Below are 20,187 nucleotides of genomic sequence, written 5' to 3'. Positions count from 1 at the left end.
ACGTAGTTGTTTAAACGAGAAATATTTGTTGCTGAACCCTGGTGGGATAGCCACTGCCCGTCGATGGTCATGCTTCACAAAGCACAAATTGATGGCCTCCTGCGTTATAGCCTTCCTATCCTGCAGCAACTGTCCCCGACTAACAAGTAAAGCTTCGAAGTGGAACGCAACAATTGCCCGCGTGCCTGTCTCCGTCTGTCCAAGGGGTCATCTTCTACAGCAACAGTTGCTAAGGTTCACTGTTTAGGTCTTGACTTGCTTCGAATTCAGGAAACTACCTGCACACCTATGAGGCACCTCGTTCAATACAGTAATTATTGATTGAGTAAAACCAAAACACAAAACAATTCTGGATTCGGGCAAGCTGCTGGCAAAATTCGACTCACAATCCTCGAACAGGCGCCACAGATCCTGCCACTACAGTTCCCTCCGCGGATCCTACCTCCTTTGCGCATTCGGAAGTACATCCCTAGAATAAGTGCATGCCCCAAGCAGCTATTTTACAGGCAGCACTGGCCTCGATGTGCGTGAAGTGCTTTACTATGGCGCACATGTTTACTGACGGCTCCTCTACGCAACAGAGCTTTTCCTGTGATCTCGTTTGTGACGAGGGAGATATCTTTGTGGCGGTATTGACACTAACGTCATCAACATCGTGTGACCTGTATGCGATCAGGCGATGAAATACGCACTGCGGCAGCTTCAGCAAAAATGATGGATTCTGACAGACTCGAAAGCATCATTGCAAAGCTTTTGTACGAAAAGCACTCGCTCATGAAATTACACTTTGGTCCAGGACATAGCTTACCTACACTACTTGACATCTAACTGAACAAAATGGTAGCACTTCAGTGGCTTCCAGGAGATCGCAATTTAATTAATAGATAGTGAAAAGGTGGACGAAGCAGCCTGCAAAAGCTATATGGTAACATATGTAGCGTTCCTAACTAGAACGGAAACAGAAATGGCATAACTTAAGTGAGACGGGTGTCGTCCGCCATTTTATTCCAACTTCCTCCTTCTCACTTCTCCCCTAGCCCATTTATTCGTCTACTTTCATGCGTCCAGCGCAGACCGCTGGACGCATCGTGAGAACTGTATGCGATCAGGCGATGAAATACGCACTGCGGCAGCTTCAGCAAAAATGATGGATTTTGACAGACTCGAAAGCAGCATTGCAAAGCCTTTGTACGAAAAGCACTCGCTCATGAAATTACATTTTGGTCCAAGACAAAGCTTACCTACACTACTTCCAGGACATCGCAATTTAATTAATATATAGTGAAAAGGTGGATGAGGCAGCGTGCAAAAGCTATATGGTCACATAAAATAACAGATGCATTTTTTTACTAAAAGTCAGGCTTCAGTTTTTGCGATGCGCTATGCAATCAGAGAACGGAAAAGAAGATGGTCGTCATCTTCAGGATATTATATTTTTTGTTAATCGTTGACCCAGAACTCCAATAAAAACCACCACAATGTCTCCTACGGCATCTGTAGACCTTCTATCACCGGCTTTGATTAAAGGCTCCCAACACAAACACTCTTTTTTTTGCAATGACCAGGCTAGATGTCTACGTTGTGAGAAATGCGGTGCCGTGAAATCTCTAGAGCACATATTGCTTGAGTGTCCAGCTAACAGATAAGTGAAACGTCGATATAAAATGAACATGAAAAAGTTCGTCCGAGGCCCTTTGGCGTTGACACGAATGCTGAGTCCATGGCTTTGCCCATCAAAACAACGTAAAGCAAGGACTTGTGTTTGATTATTCAATAAACAGAGTTGCTCGCGAAACTATGAGCCACACACGCCATTTAATCAAGACTGCATCTTCACTTTATTCTGCATTAACCATCTTTTAACAAAATTACCTACATTCTTCACATCGAACACTTATTCTGCGGCCAACAAAATCACAAGGCCTGTACCTTTCTTTGTGTTTTATTTCTTCATTCTTTCCTTTTTTCTTTGTGCTGAACTAGTCGTAATTCTGGGTATTTCTTCTACATTCAATTCCCTGCAGAGCAGCATTTAGGCGAAAAAACGCTGGCGGCCCACTCCGCTTTTCGATGATCACCTTTCGCTCTCTCTCTCTCTAAACGAGAATCTTATAAAGCATTCTTTACACTGAAGTCTCAGTGAGAAAGCTCGAGAGAGAAACATCGAGAGTGAAAACACCTAGCCCACACCACACCCGTAACCCTCCTGTGTCTTTTCCTATTTTTTATTTCCGAAGTACAACAAATGATACTTTAACAAAGAACTATATGGTTACAAGATCGTTTAATAACGTACATGTTTTGAGCTGATGTACGATCGGCGTTAAATAAAACGCGAACAGCGGATCGCATAACTGCGCGTGGTCCAGTCATCAGCATTGAGAGGCGCGCATTTCCAGTTTGACTGTTCTGCGCGATGATGGTCCTCATGTACTGCCATATTTTCGTTTGTAGTCTGCTTCTCTTTTATTAGAAAATGAGAAAAGATAACAGCCCAGTAATCATGACTGGCCAAACTGTGCCTGGCGCACAACTGTTCGCTGATAGCACATACAATTTTGCTGCCCTGGGCGATAATCTTCGCCTTGTGGAGTGATAATTTAGCTTCAGTTTTCTTTGATATTTCGTTTCTAGCACTCAAATAAAAGAGAACCAGAACGAAAAGAAATATTCAGATCCCTTCCACCCTGTAAAGAGGGAAGCGCAGCGAAGCTTGGGCTATGGTTGGTTCTGCTGTGCAGGGATTTTCCTATGTTGCGGATCTGGCATGTGGAATTTTACTATGATAAGTTTAGTATGGGGCGAATAAAGAAACATCTACTCAAAGATACTGGTTGTCATAATTTATTTCGCGGCCATTGTAATCACTGTCTTCTGATCCCTGTGGTACAAGGTTTGCACTTGCACTGTGTTAATGTTCTTCTCGAAGGTTAGGTCGACGCACGATCGATGACAAGTGGTGGGTACGGCGGCATCGGTGAAACGCTTGGGGGCCAAAGCGCTCTAACATGAGGGCAAGTATCCACGCCCCGTCGAGTCTGCTTACATCGACATTGAAACCTCGCACAATGAGGATGGATGTATTGTCGGCGGGCTTAATCTTCCTGCTGGTGTGCCACAGTGGTGCCCGCCGAAGAGCGCGCACCCGGTATTGCGCAATGTCAGGAGGGGGACGGCGCTCGTGGCGAGGAGTGTACATAACTCGAAAAACAGGGGTTAGCGGTGAAGAGGAGCATAAATTGTTGGTTTATGCCCACGTAGACGAGGTCCACCAGAACCAAGTCATGAACAGCTTCGCGGTAAAAGAGAAGTGTCATCGTGCAGTACGGTCAAACTAGACGTGCGCGCCCGGCAATAGAGAGTTATAGCTCAGCGGGGCATCGTAGCCGCCACTGCGCATGTGCGGTACGCTGGGGCGACCAGCGCTTTCATGGAGCGCTTCGCTCGCTCCCTGTATTCTCTCCCCTGCGGAGCAAGCGAAGCGGACCAGCGTTGCTGCGAAGGGAATGGGGACCGTGCGCGCGAACACCAGTGACATCCCGTCGGCGTCGTCTTCAGACGTGGCGCTGGCTCACCTGCAGGCGAAAAAGCCCCGGAGGTATTGCACCACTGAGGAGGACTTTTGTGTCGTGGGAGAAGCTTCACAAACAAGTCGTTTGGCGGCGATTGCAAGCGAATGGCCGCGATCGAGAATCTGAAGGGAGCGCACGGATCTTTTCCCAGTAACTGCAACCTTGTTCGACAGCTGTAGCAGGTAAGCGCTCCGCTCGACCGAGCGAGGGATCGCTGAGCTAAAGCTATCCCTTTCGTGCGGCGCTTCGCTGCTCTCTCCGCTCGCCCACTCGGCGCGCTGGCCCGTAAATCCGCTGAGCAATAACACAAGTGCGAACATCACTGGTTCTACCATGACGTTTGCGCTTGAGAGCCAAGGGCACTAGTTTGTAATATAAGCGTAGGGCTGGTTTCACTGCCTAAAGAAATGCCAGCGAAATGAGGAACGACGAAAATAGTTTAGATGCTCTGCATTGATCGCGCATGTTTCTGCATGATGCTCGCCTTAATCAGGCGAATATGTTGCGCCTAGCGTCCACTCATCATGATATTGAGATGATTGAAATGTGAAGCTGCACAAGCTTGGAACACGGCAGTTGATTGGGCAGACGCAAGTACATATGTAGACACTTCGAGTGGCGCAAACACACCCGAGTTGTTGAATCAGCAGCTGCATACTGCTGCGCACACGCAAACGCATCGCCTTGAGCGTGTACTGGGAAAGCCTGTTCAGCAGTGAATAAAATACCTCGCGAAGCAGCTTGATCTGTGCAAGCCGCAGTAGTATTTTTTGCCTGCCGGTACAAAAGTCCTGGAGACATAACACTGAAATAAAGCTGTGGCAGATAGATGAACATCGTGTACATCACGCATACATGATTAGCGAGACAAAGAGTTCTAAATTTTGGGCTAGTACCCCACACTAAAAGGAATTTGTCCACCGAACCAGCCTCAAAATGCTTTCAACTAGAAGCAGGCCGCCAGCCCGAAGCGGCAAAACACGTGCGCAGTTACTCGCCGAAAGAGCACAAAAATGATCTGGTCCTGCCAGTTTCATAGCGTTCCGTCAGCGTTCCTAGCACAGCACACAATAATCAAGCCTTAAATACGGTAAAAATTAATGTGCAAGCACCCAACAATTTTTTTAATGTCTCACCTCGTGCAACTCAATGGGTGGCCCTGTTGGCGAACGACCAAACTGCAAAGCGTGCGACGACAGAACGAGCGAGCCCCGAGGAAGGCAAAAGAAGGAGAGGCTGGTTGAGGAGGAATGTCGCTACATTTAGTTCTATTCAGGGGTTTACTCCGCCCACTTCGCTCTTATGTCCCTTCGAACGAACGAGGGATCGCAGAACTAAAACTAGTGCGGCGCTACGCTGTCGTCTCTGCTCGCCCGCTGAGCCCGCTAGCCCGTAAATCCGCATAACTCTAATGTCAATGACTGGACGGCGGGCACTATGCTTTCACTTATGCTCTCCGCTGTTCCCGTTTCATTTGAAGCCGGTAGGACATTCGGAGGGTAAATATAACAGGACTTATACTTTTCATATACCTGTTTAATTTTTTTCGTTGAAGTACCTCTTCTTTAATTGAAGTTGAAAGATATTATTGATCACAACTGGAAGCTGATTTTATAGACATTTCTTTTGCGGTTGGATTGACAGTGAAGAGTTACAGTCAGCACGATGTCTTGCACATGTACTGCTTACCTCAAGGGCAACTTCTACGGACGTTCTTCAGATGCCCATATGACCTCGGTATAGCATCATTTCGTTACGCATCAAACTGTAACATAGCGCATTTGTTCCTAGCCAGCTTCAAAATATACTCCTATTCATTTCATTGGATGTGTTAACTGTGGATGACGAGATACGTAACCGAAAAACGCGTTGAATGTGCTATGACAAGAATAGTAATGAATAATAGCATCGAATTATTGCCGATTGATATACCGGCAACGCTGGACCGCAAGGCGTTTCTTTTGTCTTCATTGCGCAGTTTGGAACTTCTCATATTTTGAAAAAAGTCTGCAGAGGATCCCTCTAGTGCAGGGCGCTTCACTGTGTCCACTGACGCCGTAACATTGTCTGGCGCTGCAAAGTGCGGAGTGCTGACAGCAGCACTGGTTGTCTGTGCTTCGTGAGCCGAACTTTGCGTTTCATTATTCTGGTTTCCGGAGTACCCCTTAGCAACGGGTTCATCAGGATATGCTTCTATTTTTGAACCAGTTTCTTCTGCGAAGCTTCCATTGAACAATTTGTCCACAGTCTTATGGAAAGTGTCGCTTACTGATTCATTTTCAGTAGGCGGTGTATTTGCCGAGATTGAAGTTCTTGTTACATGATTTACTTCGGGAGGGGGTGTGAAAGTGATGACTGAAGTTATAATGCTTGTTTTCGTTTCTTCTGGAGTGGTTGCTAGTTTCGGGACCGGATGATCGATGGAATCTGTGCCGAGTGGTGTCTTCGCTTCATTGACGCCTCCTACCGCACTGCCTTGAACGGATGAAGGAACTACATGCTGTGGCTCGGGTTGCGTTGAACTTACAGGTCTGTTCGTGTCGGTGTAATTAAATGTCACCGTTGCATTATCTAGAAGTGCTCTGTCTGGGTGTTTATTGAGCGCAGCTGTTTCTATAAGAGGGCTGGGAGTCGTTACTAGATTGGTGACTGCAAGGGGGACGGCCGACTTTGTCGTACTTCCATGAGGAGAAATTTCCGCAGTGTGACTTAGTCCGACAGGTGGTGTAACGGCTGGGGCTGAATGTAGAGTACTCGTTTTTGTATCATTGGGAGCAGATGGTGGTTTCGGGACTTGATGAACACTGGTATCTGTGCCGAGTGGCGTCTTCGTTTCACTGGCGCCTCCTTCCACACTGCCTCTAATCGATGAAGGTACTTCGACGTTTGGCTCGTGTTGTGTAGAACTTTGAGGGGCGTGCGGGTCGGTGTGTTCAAGAGTCACCGCTGCGTTACCTACAAATGTAACGCCTGGGTGATCCGTGAGCGGAGCTGTTTCGGTAAGAGGGCCAGGAGTCGTTACTAGATTGGTAACTTCCTGGGGGACGGCCGACTCTGTCATACTTCCATGAGTAGAAATTTCCTCAGTGTGACTTAGTCTGACAGGTGGTGTAACAGCTGGTGCTGAATGTAGAGTACTCGTTTTTGTATCATTGAGAGTGGATGGTGGTTTTGGGAGTTGATGAACACCGGTATCTGTGCCGAGTGGCGTCTTCGTTTCACTGACGCCTCCTACCACACTGCCTCGAATCGATGAAGGAACTTCAACGTTCGGCTCGCGTTGTGTCAAACTTAGAGGGGCGTGCGGGTCAGTGTGGTTAAGTGTCACCGTTGCGTTACCTACAAATGTAACGCCTGGGTGATCCGTGAGTGGACCTGTTTCGGTAAGAGGGCCAGGAGTCGTTACTAGATTGGTAACTTCCTGGGGGACGGCCGACTCTGTCATACTTCCATGAGTAGAAATTTCCTCAGTGTGACTTAGTCTGACAGGTGGTGTAACAGCTGGGGCTGAATATAGAGTACTCGTTTTTGTATCATTGAGAGTGGATGGTGGTTTTGGGAGTTGATGAACACCGGTATCTGTGCCGAGTGGCGTCTTCGTTTCACTGACGCCTCCTACCACACTGCCTCGAATCGATGAAGGAACTTCAACGTTCGGCTCGCGTTGTGTCAAACTTAGAGGGGCGTGCGGGTCAGTGTGGTTAAGTGTCACCGTTGCGTTACCTACAAATGTAACGCCTGGGTGATCCGTGAGTGGACCTGTTTCGGTAAGAGGGCCAGGAGTCGTTACTAGATTGGTAACTTCCTGGGGGACGGCCGACTCTGTCATACTTCCATGAGTAGAAATTTCCTCAGTGTGACTTAGTCTGACAGGTGGTGTAACAGCTGGTGCTGAATGTAGAGTACTCGTTTTTGTATCATTGAGAGTGGATGGTGGTTTTGGGAGTTGATGAACACCGGTATCTGTGCCGAGTGGCGTCTTCGTTTCACTGACGCCTCCTACCACACTGCCTCGAATCGATGAAGGAACTTCAACGTTCGGCTCGTGTTGTGTCAAACTTAGAGGGGCGTGCGGGTCAGTGTGGTTAAGTGTCACCGTTGCGTTACCTACAAATGTAACGCCTGGGTGATCCGTGAGTGGACCTGTTTCGGTAAGAGGGCCAGGAGTCGTTACTAGATTGGTAACTTCCTGGGGGACGGCCGACTCTGTCATACTTCCATGAGTAGAAATTTCCTCAGTGTGACTTAGTCTGACAGGTGGTGTAACAGCTGGTGCTGAATGTAGAGTACTCGTTTTTGTATCATTGAGAGTGGATGGTGGTTTTGGGAGCTGATGAACACCGGTATCTGTGCCGAGTGGCGTCTTCGTTTCACTGACGCCTCCTACCACACTGCCTCGAATCGATGAAGGAACTTCAACGTTCGGCTCGCGTTGTGTCAAACTTAGAGGGGCGTGCGGGTCAGTGTGCTAAAGTGTCACCGTTGCGTTACCTACAAATGTAACGCCTGGGTGATCCGTGAGTGGACCTGTTTCGGTAAGAGGGCCAGGAGTCGTTACTAGATTGGTAACTTCCTGGGGGACGGCCGACTCTGTCATACTTCCATGAGTAGAAATTTCCTCAGTGTGACTTATTCTGACAGGTGGTGTAACAGCTGGTGCTGAATGTAGAGTACTCGTTTTTGTACCATTGAGAGCGGATGGTGGTTTTGGGACTTGATGAACACTGGTATCTGTGCCGAGTGGTGTCTTCGTTTCATTGACGCCTCCTACCACACTGCCTCGAATCGATGAAGGAACTTCAACGTTCGGCTCGTGTTGTGTCAAACTTAGAGGGGCGTGCGGGTCAGTGTGGTTAAGTGTCACCGTTGCGTTACCTACAAATGTAACGCCTGGGTGATCCGTGAGTGGACCTGTTTCGGTAAGAGGGCCAGGAGTCGTTACTAGATTGGTAACTTCCTGGGGGACGGCCGACTCTGTCATACTTCCATGAGTAGAAATTTCCTCAGTGTGACTTAGTCTGACATGTGGTGTAACAGCTGGGGCTGAATATAGAGTACTCGTTTTTGTATCATTGAGAGCGGATGGCGGTTTTGAGACTTGATGAACACTGGTATCTGTGCCGAGTGGCGTCTTGGTTTCATTGACGCCTCCTACCACACTGCCTCGAATCGATGAAGGAACTTCAACGTTCGGCTCGCGTTGTGTCAAACTTAGAGGGGCGTGCGGGTCAGTGTGCTAAAGTGTCACCGTTGCGTTACCTACAAATGTAACGCCTGGGTGATCCGTGAGTGGACCTGTTTCGGTAAGAGGGCCAGGAGTCGTTACTAGATTGGTAACTTCCTGGGGGACGGCCGACTCTGTCATACTTACATGAGGAGATATTTCCGCAGTGTGACTTTGTCCGACAGGTGGTGTCTTCGTTTCAGTGACGCCTCCTACCACACTGCCTCGAATCGATGAAGCAACTTTAACGTTCAGCTCGTGTTGTGTCGAACTTAGAGGGGCGTGCGGGTCGGTGTGGTTAAGAGTCAGCGTTGCGTTACCTACAAATGTAATGCCTGGGTGATTCGCGAGCGGAGCTGCTTCTATAGGGTGGCCGGGGGTCGTTACTAGATTGGTAACTGCATGGGGGATGGACGACTCTTTAATACTTCCAAGAGGAGAAATTTCGTCAGTGTGACTTAGTCCCACAGCTGGTGTAACAGCTAGGGCTGAATGTAGACTACTCGTTTTCGCATCGTTGGGAGTGGATGGTGGTTTCGAGACTCGATTATCAGGGGTATCTGTGCCGAGTGGCGCCTTCGTTTGATAGACGCCTCCTACCATACTGTCTTGAATCGATGAAGGAACTTCAAGGTTCGGCTCGTGTTGTGTCGAACTTAGAGGTTTGTGTGGTTCGGTCCGGTTAAGGGTCACCGTTGTTTTATGTACGAGTGTAACTGGTGAGGCAGATGGGATAATCGCAGGGTCTAGTTTTGGAACTGAGTGGGGCAAAATGTCGGTACTATGACGAGATTTCTGTGGGTTAATGTTGTGTGGTGGTGATTTTGTCATGTATTCTGTTGCTTTTTCTGTAACTGTAAGTGCTGCAGAACTCACAGGCGTTTTGTTACTAAAATCAGGAAATTTATCAGCTTTGGGGTTATGGCTGGAGCTTCCGAACGGAAGGGGTGGCGGTCTCAGACCTGTAGTCGTCGTGCCTTGATCGTGTGCGCTTGAGGAAATTTCTGGTTCTGCGTTGTTTTCTGTGTTTGTATATGTGGAAGTTTGTTTCGCAAGTTTTTTCTGAGTTTGCAATGATTGCACAGTTTTCAATTCCCTGTGGGGTAAGTCACTAGCTGTCTTATTTAGGACTGTTGTCTCTGCGTCTGCGCTCTCTTCTTCCGGCGGGCCATGGATACCACTCCCTGGTAGTTTCGTAACAGTGCTATGCGTGGACCCTACTGTGTTGTCGTCTGAACTATCTTTCCCAAAATTTGCAGCCTTTATGGAGTGGTTGGTGTGTGAATAGGAAGTTGATTCCGGTGTAGCAGTGTTTGTAGGCTTGAACTGTGACAGGTTTGGGTCTTCAGCGGTGATTGTCGTGGTCTTTTCGGTCCATGTATGCCCATTGGTTTGAGTAACATACAACAGGGTGCCTGCAACAGTGTTCCGAAAGGAAATGGTAAGTTTGATTAATACCTTTGAGAGAATTTATTTCTGTTAGCAAGTATCGTGAGGAGTCTATGAGACAAACATATAACGTAATCTCAATAAATTATATTTGCTCAATAAATCTCAATAAATTAGCAATAATGCTGCCTACACGCCCTTGCCTTTTATAGAATGTGGTGCTGTTTCCTGCGCGTTAAAACTTACTCTGCTGAAAACGTCAAATTGAAGCTCATTGAGACCCTTTTTATTGCGAGTGTTAGCCTTCTTGCTTCTATGGAACTTACGGACTTAAGATTACATGTATTAAAAATGGTACTTTTATATGGGAAATATAAGACCATTCCGTAACAAGTTCGTCTGATGGTTGTTTCATGAAAACCATTAGGAATAGCGGAGTCGGCTCTGTGCTGAGGTTTTCTCTTATGCAGTAGTGTTTCGTGCATAGCTTAGTCCTTCAACCCGCCGCGGTTGATTCGTGGATTTCGTGTTGCGTAGCTAAGCACGAGTTCGCGGGATCAAGTTCCGGCCAAGGTGGCCGCATTTCGATGGGGGCTAAAGCCGGGGGCCGATGGGGGCCGATGGGGCCCCAGGTAGTCAAAGTTATTTTTAAATTCCCCACTACAGTGTGCCTCATAGACAGATCGTGGTTTTGGGACTTAAAATTCAGAATTTTTAGTTAGTACGACGAACCTTGCTCAAGAACGCCGAAAAAACTGCCCGGTAGCGCTTCTAAACCTTGAAATGACGAAGTCAGAATAAACAAATAATCGCATTATCTCCTGGAGCAGCGCGACAGGCTCATGCAAACGGAGTGGTGTGATTAGCAAATCCTCTACTAAAAAAAGGAAGAAAGACTACTGAACAGCAACAACAAATATAGGTGTTTCTCTACACCTACATCAGTATTCGCAAGCGAACATTACCTTTTTTTGAGAAAGCAACTGTTATCATGACAGCAAATATTCTTCGCATGTGTTAATATTTTCACTAATTGCTTAATTTGTAGGAGCGCCGTAAAAACCTTTGACAATGTCTGACCCGCCCTGGTACAGACAGTTAACTATAAAGAGGGAAATCCTGTCTGACTTAAAGTACTAAAAGCTAACCAATGAATCAAATTTCTCAAAAAGGGTGCGCTTGAAAATTTCTTAGGTTCTGCGTGCCAGAACCCCAATATGATAGTGAGGCACTCCGTAGTCGGGCACTACAGTGTAATTCGGACCAATTGGAGTACCTTAACGTTCACCTACTGCACTATACACGACCATTTTGCGGGGTTTCGCCCCGATCTAATACGTTCGCTGGGGCCGATGTCGAACCCAGGTCTTCGAGCTCAGCAGCGCATGGACGTAGCGACTGCTCCAATGCGGCTGGTAGGACATCACAAAGTAAGTTTCCGTCTTGTAGATTGTCACAAAATGGGTTCACCTCTAGCCGTGCCCCTAGAGCACAACCCTCCTTACGCGCCCTTCCTGACGCGCCTGGGGTAAATATGTCCCGCAAGACAACCGACCGATTCTTGGCCTAATTGTCGGTCTGCAGTGAGGACAGCGCTGATTTGCGGAGATTAGAATAAAAATGTTGTGCGTCGGTTTTGTTTCCTATCATGAATCCAATATAATCAGCCCAATTTATAGACGCAAATAGGTTGTAAGCCTTGAAGAGTGACTTGCCTCGCGGCCAGTCAAATAGGCAAGTCAAGGCAGACTAGTTTCGCCAAGCCGGGATTCTCGACAAGAACGACGCGTGGCCAGAGGCCACCAGTGGCATCGGCAGCGTACAGCATCACGAAGAACTAAGAGCCCTATGGTATTCAAGCCGGATTTTCGATCGCATTCGGCACAGAAGCGCAAGAGCTCCAACGCTCGCATCGTTTTCATCGGTCTTCTTTTTTATCGCGTTTAATCGCTCGTTTATTAACTAATACGTATTTGTTTTTGTGTAATGTTGCAAGTATGTCTGCCGCGCTAATTGCCCTCTGTACTTATTAAACTGCCCCCAATTCTTACTTTTTTTCAATCGCAAATGTACACACCGTTTGCTTTGTTACTCATTTCACGGGGCAGTTTTACAACTAAGCTGTATGTCGCTAAGTTCTGGAAATATATGCATGCGTCTATCGAGTCGTGTAGATTAAGAGTTTCCCCCACACGTTCACGGTGCAGCCGCCGCTTCTTAGGGCACCTGTGTGTTGGCAGCGCTCCTTTACACCCATTGGTGGGGCGCAAAGGGATACTAAAACGTCACAGCCTACGCACCAATCGCAGTGTTTCGCTCTATCCTGCGTGCGTAAACCCTGGCGCAACGGAGTAGCTGATAGCGAGAAGAAGGAAGGGAGGGGACGAGCTGTCGATTGTTATCTCGATCGCTTGTTCGTCGCCGGAAAGGCTGGGAAAGGGCGCGTTCACTTCGGCACGAGAGCATCACTCTAGCGACGTTAACAGCACTAGCACTTTGGACTTGCTATTGGCAGCATCAGCGTACCTCGCTCTGAGGTAGAAGAACGTGCCCTCTAAGAGCGACAACGAGAGCAAAAGCGCGAATAGCCGCGATAGCGACGAGAAGCCGCTGTGGCCAAACGCGCAACGGTCGACGGGTCGGGACCACCAAGTATGTGCCATGCAGACGGAAGATGGGGCCGTCGTCGCGACAACGGCCCCGACTACGTAGACCGTCTTCGCGACGGTCTGCATTCCTCCGACTGTGTCTAAAGGAGACATCACGATCTTTCCGATAGACGCCTTTTGTTGGATCGCATCCATCGAAGGCAAGTCGATTGTCCTAGTGGGAGATTGTAACGTCGATCTAGCACACCCCACGGCAAGTGGATAGTATCCTTCCTGTTGGAACGGTGTATAATTCAGTGCTACGTGGACGTCAATGTGCCGACCATGCGTCAGCGGTGGGGTATATATTTAACCTTTGGCAAGAACGTGTCTGGCATAGAAATACAGCCGTTCGCGGTGTACTACAGTGACCACAGAACTATGGTCACTGTGGTAACAAATGAGACAAGATATAGACGATAACAACCACAAAGGTACGTGCTTATTCATTGAATCATTATGATAATAAACATGTCGATCAAAATACTTGCCAATATATTCATCCCAATACAGCTTCGCTGGTTATTCTTCACAGAGTGGACGGGCACTAAATTCTCTGTAGAAATCGTCAGCCACTCAAACTATCTTATCCATATTATTGATGGTATTTCCGGCTTTGTCTCTTAACGCATCTGATTGCTACCTATTCCTAGTTTCTTTTTTAGTCTTCCTCCGTTTCTGAGAGCATACTCAATTACATCCATATTTACTTCCTTATGTCCGCTGTCTTAGGCTTGTTAACTTGGAAAGTTCTGCCAGGTATATTCTAGCTGTAGGGTTAGAGGCGTTAATATTGCTACGGAATAGTATTACCGATGACGAAGAGGCGAGCAGTACGAAGACGACGACAACGATTGGAGGCGAGCGCGGGCTGTTGCCTCTTGGCCAAGTGCGGCGTATTACGTTGTAAATATACTTGTATATAGCTTTTCATTTGCGTCTTCTTACGTAACATATCAGTACGAAGACGACGACAACGATTGGAGGCGAGCGCGGGCTGTTGCCTCTTGGCCAAGTGCGGCGTATTACGTTGTAAATATACTTGTATATAGCTTTTCATTTGCGTCTTCTTACGTAACATATCTGGTGGAGGTGGACGTTCCCTGTACCTCGTCACGGAGCTTCGCAGTGGACGGTACGTCGAGCCTAGCTTCATGGCTCCCGGCGATGACAATTCGACTCAGCCGCCTCCGACCCCTCCTGCCACTTCGACGACCTACATCTCTCTCCCTGCTCCTCGTGATCCTGGCGTATTCTCGGGCAAAGATGGGGACGACGTCGACGACTGGATCAGCCTGTACGAACACGTCAGCCGCAATAACCGGTGGGACCCTACTATCATGCTCGCCAACGTAGTCTTTTACCTCGGTGGCACACCTCGAGTTTGGTTTCGGACGCACGAAGAGGAGCTCACCAGTTGGGATTCGTTCAAGCAAAAGCTCCGAGACTTGTTCGGCAACCCCTACGGTCACAAACTTGCCGCGCAGAAGGCGCTTTCCGGCCGTGTGCAGACGTCAACAGAGCCCTATGTCACGTACATTCAGGACGTCCTGGCTCTGTGCCGCAAAGTTGATGCACACATGCCTGAGTCAGACAAGGTATCCCACATCCTCAAAGGCATTGCCGATGACGCCTTCAACTTGCTCGTGTTCAACAACGTCGCGAAGGTGGATGCTGTTATCAAAGAGTGCCGCCGCCTGGAACTCGCTAAAAGCAGACGTATCGATCAGCAGTTTGCCCGTTTGCCCAACACCCCAGCGACTTCTTCCTGTGCCGACGCTCCTCGTCCCAACAACACCGGCGATATTACCAAGATCGTTCGGCGTGAGATTGAGGCCGCCTATCCGGCTGCCTTCGACTCCAGCCCCACCAACGCACCGGCAGTCACGGTTTCCCTGATCCAGGCAGTTGTCCGCCAGGAGTTCGAAAACATGGGCCTTCACACCATCTGCTCGGCCCATCACCCTGAAACCCATCCGCCTTCTTCGATTCCGCCCCGTCCCGCATCGTCTTACCCACCACGTTTCCGCAACCCAGCTGAATGGCGCACTGCTGATGACAAGCCCATTTGTTTTCACTGCCGTCGCATCCGGCACATTTCTCGGCACTGTCGAAGTCGCTGGACTTCCCCGACCCGGTCTGCTTATACTGCCTATTCTCGACCCTCGGGTGGCCCTTCTCGTCCTTATGCCGCACACTCCGATAATGCCGCCACTGACTCTCCTGCGCCGAACCGCCCCTATTCTCGTTCACCTTCGCCCCAAGAACGACAATCTCGCTCTCCCCAGCCCCGTCGCTCCTTTTCGCCGACTCCCTTCGGACGCCGCTCCCAGCCGGAAAACTGAATGATGCCGCGCCTCGAGGTGACGCTGCATTGCTCCCTACGCCGCCAAATCCTCCACTGGCGTTGCCCACTCATCTGAACCTTCTTGACGTGCAAGTCGACGGTGTTCCGGTATCTGCTCTTATAGACACTGGGGCGCATTTGTCGGTAATGAGCGCGGACTTTCGTACCCGCCTGAAAAAAAAATAATCACGCCCGCCACGACGCTTGTTGTCCGTGTCGCCGATGGCGGAACAGCCCCCGTAATTGGTATGTGTGCCGCCCGCGTCTCCTTCGCCGATCGCTCAACAGTCGTGCTATTCACGGTCATCGCCCACTGTCCCCATGACATCATCCTCGGCTTAGACTTCCTCTCCGCACATTCTGCTCTAATTGATTGTTCCGCCAGTACTCTCCGCCTTGACCTGCCTGTTCTGGATCCCGCTGAACCACACCCCAGTCGCCTCAGTTCCGTCGACTTTGTTCGCTTGCCGCCTACGGCACTGACTTACGTTGACCTAGTGTCATCCCCACCTGTCCCCGACGGTCACTACATCGCGGCTCCTATGCAAGACGTCCTCCTTACGCACGGGATCACGGTGCCTCATACCGTTTTATCTATTACGGCTAATTGCGTCTGCCTGCCCGTGGTCAATTTTGGCTTGACGACACAAGTGCTGCCACGCGGGATGTCTCTGGCCCAGCTTTGCTCATTCGAAGATCACTCAATAGCATCTATTGAGGTAGACAGCCATTCAGCCGATCCTCCTCTACCATCTCAATCGACAACTTGCACCATCGCCGACTTACAGAAAATGATTGCGCCCGACATGCCGTCCGAGCACGCTCGTGAGCTCTACCGCGTTCTGTTTTCCTACAACGATATTTTTGACTTTCACGATCGTCCTTTGGCCCAAACTACAACTGTTAAACATCGCATTAATACCGGCGATGCCCCTCCTATTCATCGCCGCCCGTATCGAGTGTCACCGGTTGAGCGTCAAGTTATTCACGCTGAAGTTCGCAAAATGCTTGCCAATAACATCATAGAACCGTCATGTAGTCCATGGGCGTCCCCGGTTGTACTGGTAAAAAAAGAACGATGGCTCATGGCGCTTTTGTGTGGATTATCGGCACCTTAACAGGGTTACCAAAAAGGACGTGTATCCCCTACCTCGGATCGATGACGCCCTTGACTGCCTCCATGGTGCTCGTTACTTCTCTTCTATTGACCTCCGCTCCGGCTACTGGCAGATTGCTGTGGACGATCTCGACCGCGAGAAGACTGCTTTTGTAACTCCGGACGGTCTTTATCAATTCAAAGTGATGCCGTTTGGTCTATGTAACGCTCCTGCCACTTTTGAACGCATGATGGACTCCCTTCTTCACGGTTTCAAATGGTCCATATGCCTGTGCTACTTGGACGACGTCATAGTATTCTCCCCAACGTTCGCTACGCACCTCGAGCGCCTCTCGGCAGTCCTGGACGTTTTTCGTCGCGCCGGTCTGCAACTGAACGCATCGAAGTGCCAATTCGGCCGTCACCAGATTACCGTCCTTGGGCATCTCGTTGACGCGAACGGAGTGCAACCGGACCCAGGCAAGATCCATGCTGTTACGCACTTTCCTTTCCCGAAGTGTGTCAAGGATGTGCGCAGCTTCATCGGCCTTTGTTCCTACTTCCGCCGTTTCGTGAAAAATTTCGCGGCCATCGCACGACCACTAACCGAGCTTTTGAAAAAAGACGCTCCTTTCCAGTGGGGCGATAACGAGGCCTCTGCATTCTCGCATCTAATCGACGTTCTCACAACGCCTCCCGTTCTGGCCCATTTCGATCCTTCTGCGCCTACCGAAGTTCGTACTGATGCCAGCGGTCACGGAATTGGCGCAGTACTGGCACAACGCCAGCGCGGCAACGACCGTGTTATCGCTTACGCCAGCAGGCTCCTCTCACCCGCGGAGCGCAACTATTCCATCACTGAGCGTGAGTGTCTGGCCCTAGTTTGGGCGGTTGCGAAGTTCCGCCCATACTTATATGGCCGACCCTTTTCCGTTATCACCGACCATCACGCGCTTTGTTGGTTATGCTCATTGAAAGACCCTTCAGGAAGACTTGGTCGCTGGGCCTTACGCCTCCAAGAATATTCGTTCTCTGTCACCTACAAATCTGGCCGACTACACAAGGACGCTGACTGCCTGTCTCGCTACCCGGTAGACGAGCCTGACGACGCCGACAGTAGTACCGCCGACGGCATTTTCTCTGTGTCTGCCTTCGCTAACATCGCCGATGAGCAGTACCGAGACCTATCGCTGCGAGTACTCATCGAGCGTCTGCGCTCTACACCTACCGACGCATCCGTTCGCCGATATGTCCTCCAGGGCGGCATTCTGTACCGAAGGAACTTCCTTCCTGACGGATCTGATCTTCTTCTTGTCGTGCCAAAACATCTACGACAGACTGTGCTCTTTGAGGTGCATGACGCACCTACTGCAGGACATCTTGGCGTAACCCGCACGTACGACCGCGTCCGCCGCCGCTTCTATTGGCCTGGCCTCGCTCGCTCCGTCCGACAGTATGTTGCTGCCTGCGATACCTGCCAGCGTCGGAAAACACCTCAGGTGCTACCTGCCGATCATCTCCAGCCGATCACTGTCCCTGTGGAACCGTTCTTTCGTGTTGGATTAGACCTCCTCGGTCCCTTTCCCACGTCATCCTCTGGGAACAAATGGGTAGCCGTCGCAACTGATTACGCCACCCGATACGCTATCACGCGGGCTCTCCCTACCAGTTGCGCCACTGACGTCGCGGACTTTCTCTTGCGTGACATTATCTTACTTCATGGCGCCCCGCGACAGCTGCTCACTGACCGTGGTCGTAACTTCCTCTCGAAAGTTATCGCCGACATTGTACGTTCCTGCTCCACTCAACACAAGCTGACTACCTCATACCATCCTCAAACCAATGGCCTGACAGAGCGGTTAAACCGTACTCTTACCGATATGCTGTCAAAGTACGTTTCCAAGGACCACCGCGACTGGGACATTGCCCTTCCTTATGTCACATTCGCTTATAATTCTTCCCGGCACGACACCGCCGGATTTTCTCCCTTTTATCTGCTCTACGGTCGCGAACGGACCTTGCCCCTTGACACGGCACTTCCTCCTGCTTCGATCTCAACAAGCGAGTATGCGCGCGACGCCATCGCTCTCGCCGACCATGCACGCCAGCTTGCCCGTGCTCGACTGACGGACTCGCAAACCACTCAGCAGCGTCAGTACAACGCCCGCCACCGTGACGTACAGTTTTCGCCTGGTGCGCTCGTGCTCCTCTGGTCGCCCTCCCGTCACGTCGGACTTTCAGAGAAGCTCCTTTCGCGATACACAGGGCCCTACCGCGTGCTGCGCCAGGTGACGCCTGTGACGTACGAAATTGCCCCTGTGAGCTCAACCTCGTCATCTACTGTGGCACCTAGTGATGTTGTGCACGTCAGTAGGCTCAAGGCCTACTACACTGTTTCCAAGTCCGGCCTTTAGTCGCTCCGGGACGGCGCTTTTGCCGCCGGGGGTAGTGCTACGGAATAGTATTACCGATGACGAAGAGGCGAGTAGTACGAAGACGACGACAACGATTGGAGGCGAGCGCGGGCTGTTGCCTCTTGGCCAAGTGCGGCGTATTACGTTGTAAATATACTTGTATATAGCTTTTCATTTGCGTCTTCTTACGTAACAATATATTGGCGATTCTTAATCAGATCTTTCATCTCCTGCGATGGCTTACAACCGATTTCTATTGCACACTCATTAATGATGCCTATAAGGTTGTCGTTCATTGCTTCAACACTAAGGTCCTCTTACTGAGTTAAAGCCGAATACTTGTTCTGTAGCTTGATCCGAAATTCCTATATTTTCCCTTTTACTGCTAACTCGTTGATCGGCTTATTATGTACCAGTTCCTTCCGTTCTCTCCTCAAGTCTAGGCTAATTCGGGATCTTACTATCCTACAGGTCGCTGCAGCGCACATTGCCGAGCACGTCCACATCTTTTATGATGCCAAGGTTAGCGCAGAGTATGAAGTCTATTTCATTTCTAGTCTCGCCGTTCGGGCTCCTCCACGTCCACTTTTGGCTATCACGCTTGCGGAAGAAGGTATTCATTATCCGCATATTATTCTGTTCCGCAAACTCTACTAATAACTCTGCCCTGCTATTCCTAGTGCCTATGCCATATTCTATGGAATATGGCTTAGGCACTAGGAAAGTGGCATAGGCACGAGAATATAGGCACTAGAATATGGCATAGGCACGAGCTATGGAAAGAAGAATGATAGGTGTAACGTTAAAGGGAAGCTGAAAGGTTTTCCAGAAAAAATGAGTGAACATGTGTACATAATGGTTTTCAACCCCCCGAATTCGAATATCGTATCGAAATTGAGCGAAAGAAAGCGCAAATATATTTTATTTCGACGAAAAGTGCAGCAGCGGACACGCCCAGCTCGCGCGTCTCGTTTCCGCCTGTGATTGGTCGGGCGACCCGTGACGTCAACTTTAGCGACCGACCGCTGCCGCTCCACATGAAGCGCGGTGCCAGGTAGTTTGGTGCCGTAATGGAAAATTAAGAGGTAATAGAAAATTTAGAGAGACTGCGTTTTTCTGAAGAGTTCGGCGTTGCTCCTTACATGTACGAGCCGATTGCAAAGAGCCGGCCTCTCGAAGAAGCAAACGATGCTGGTGCGAGCAGTGCTTTCGACGAGAACGAAAGCGAAGTCTTGGAATCTCCTAGTGTTGGAAATGCTCTTTGGTGAGTATGTTTTTTGCAAAGCGATCTAGTGATCTCGCCGATCTTTCGCCGATCTAGTGAGCTCGTTTCCGATCAAACAACTGCAGTGTTGTGTTCCTGCATGCCTCCTCGTGGAACGTAAGCGGGGATGCGATCGTCGGCATTTGTGCGCTGTCCAAAGCTGTCGGCAACCTACAAAGACGGTTCAAACGCGTGAAAAGATTCCCGGTTCATGCAGTACGTGTAGTGACCTT

The 20,187-nt window shown here is 49.5% G+C and overlaps 1 long non-coding RNA gene across 2 annotated transcripts in view; it reads right to left on the bottom strand.

The window, feature by feature from the left end:
- Window positions 1–20,187, bottom strand: part of LOC135918263 (uncharacterized) — a 75,793-nt gene that overhangs the window by 9,890 nt on the left and 45,716 nt on the right. Inside the window, exon 5 of one of the 2 annotated variants that reach the window (XR_011511714.1) lies at window positions 9,814–10,211. The exons of the other annotated variant lie outside the window; for it this stretch is intronic. This is a non-coding gene — a long non-coding RNA (uncharacterized lncRNA). Of the gene's footprint in view, window positions 1–9,813; window positions 10,212–20,187 lie in introns of those variants that run through there. 2 annotated transcript variants of the gene reach the window in all.

This window comes from Dermacentor albipictus, chromosome 2, assembly GCF_038994185.2.
Source record: "Dermacentor albipictus isolate Rhodes 1998 colony chromosome 2, USDA_Dalb.pri_finalv2, whole genome shotgun sequence".
NCBI lineage: Eukaryota > Metazoa > Arthropoda > Arachnida > Ixodida > Ixodidae > Dermacentor > Dermacentor albipictus.
The sequence above is the reverse complement of the archived record's forward strand: the minus strand, read 5'-3'. Positions and strand labels throughout refer to the sequence as shown.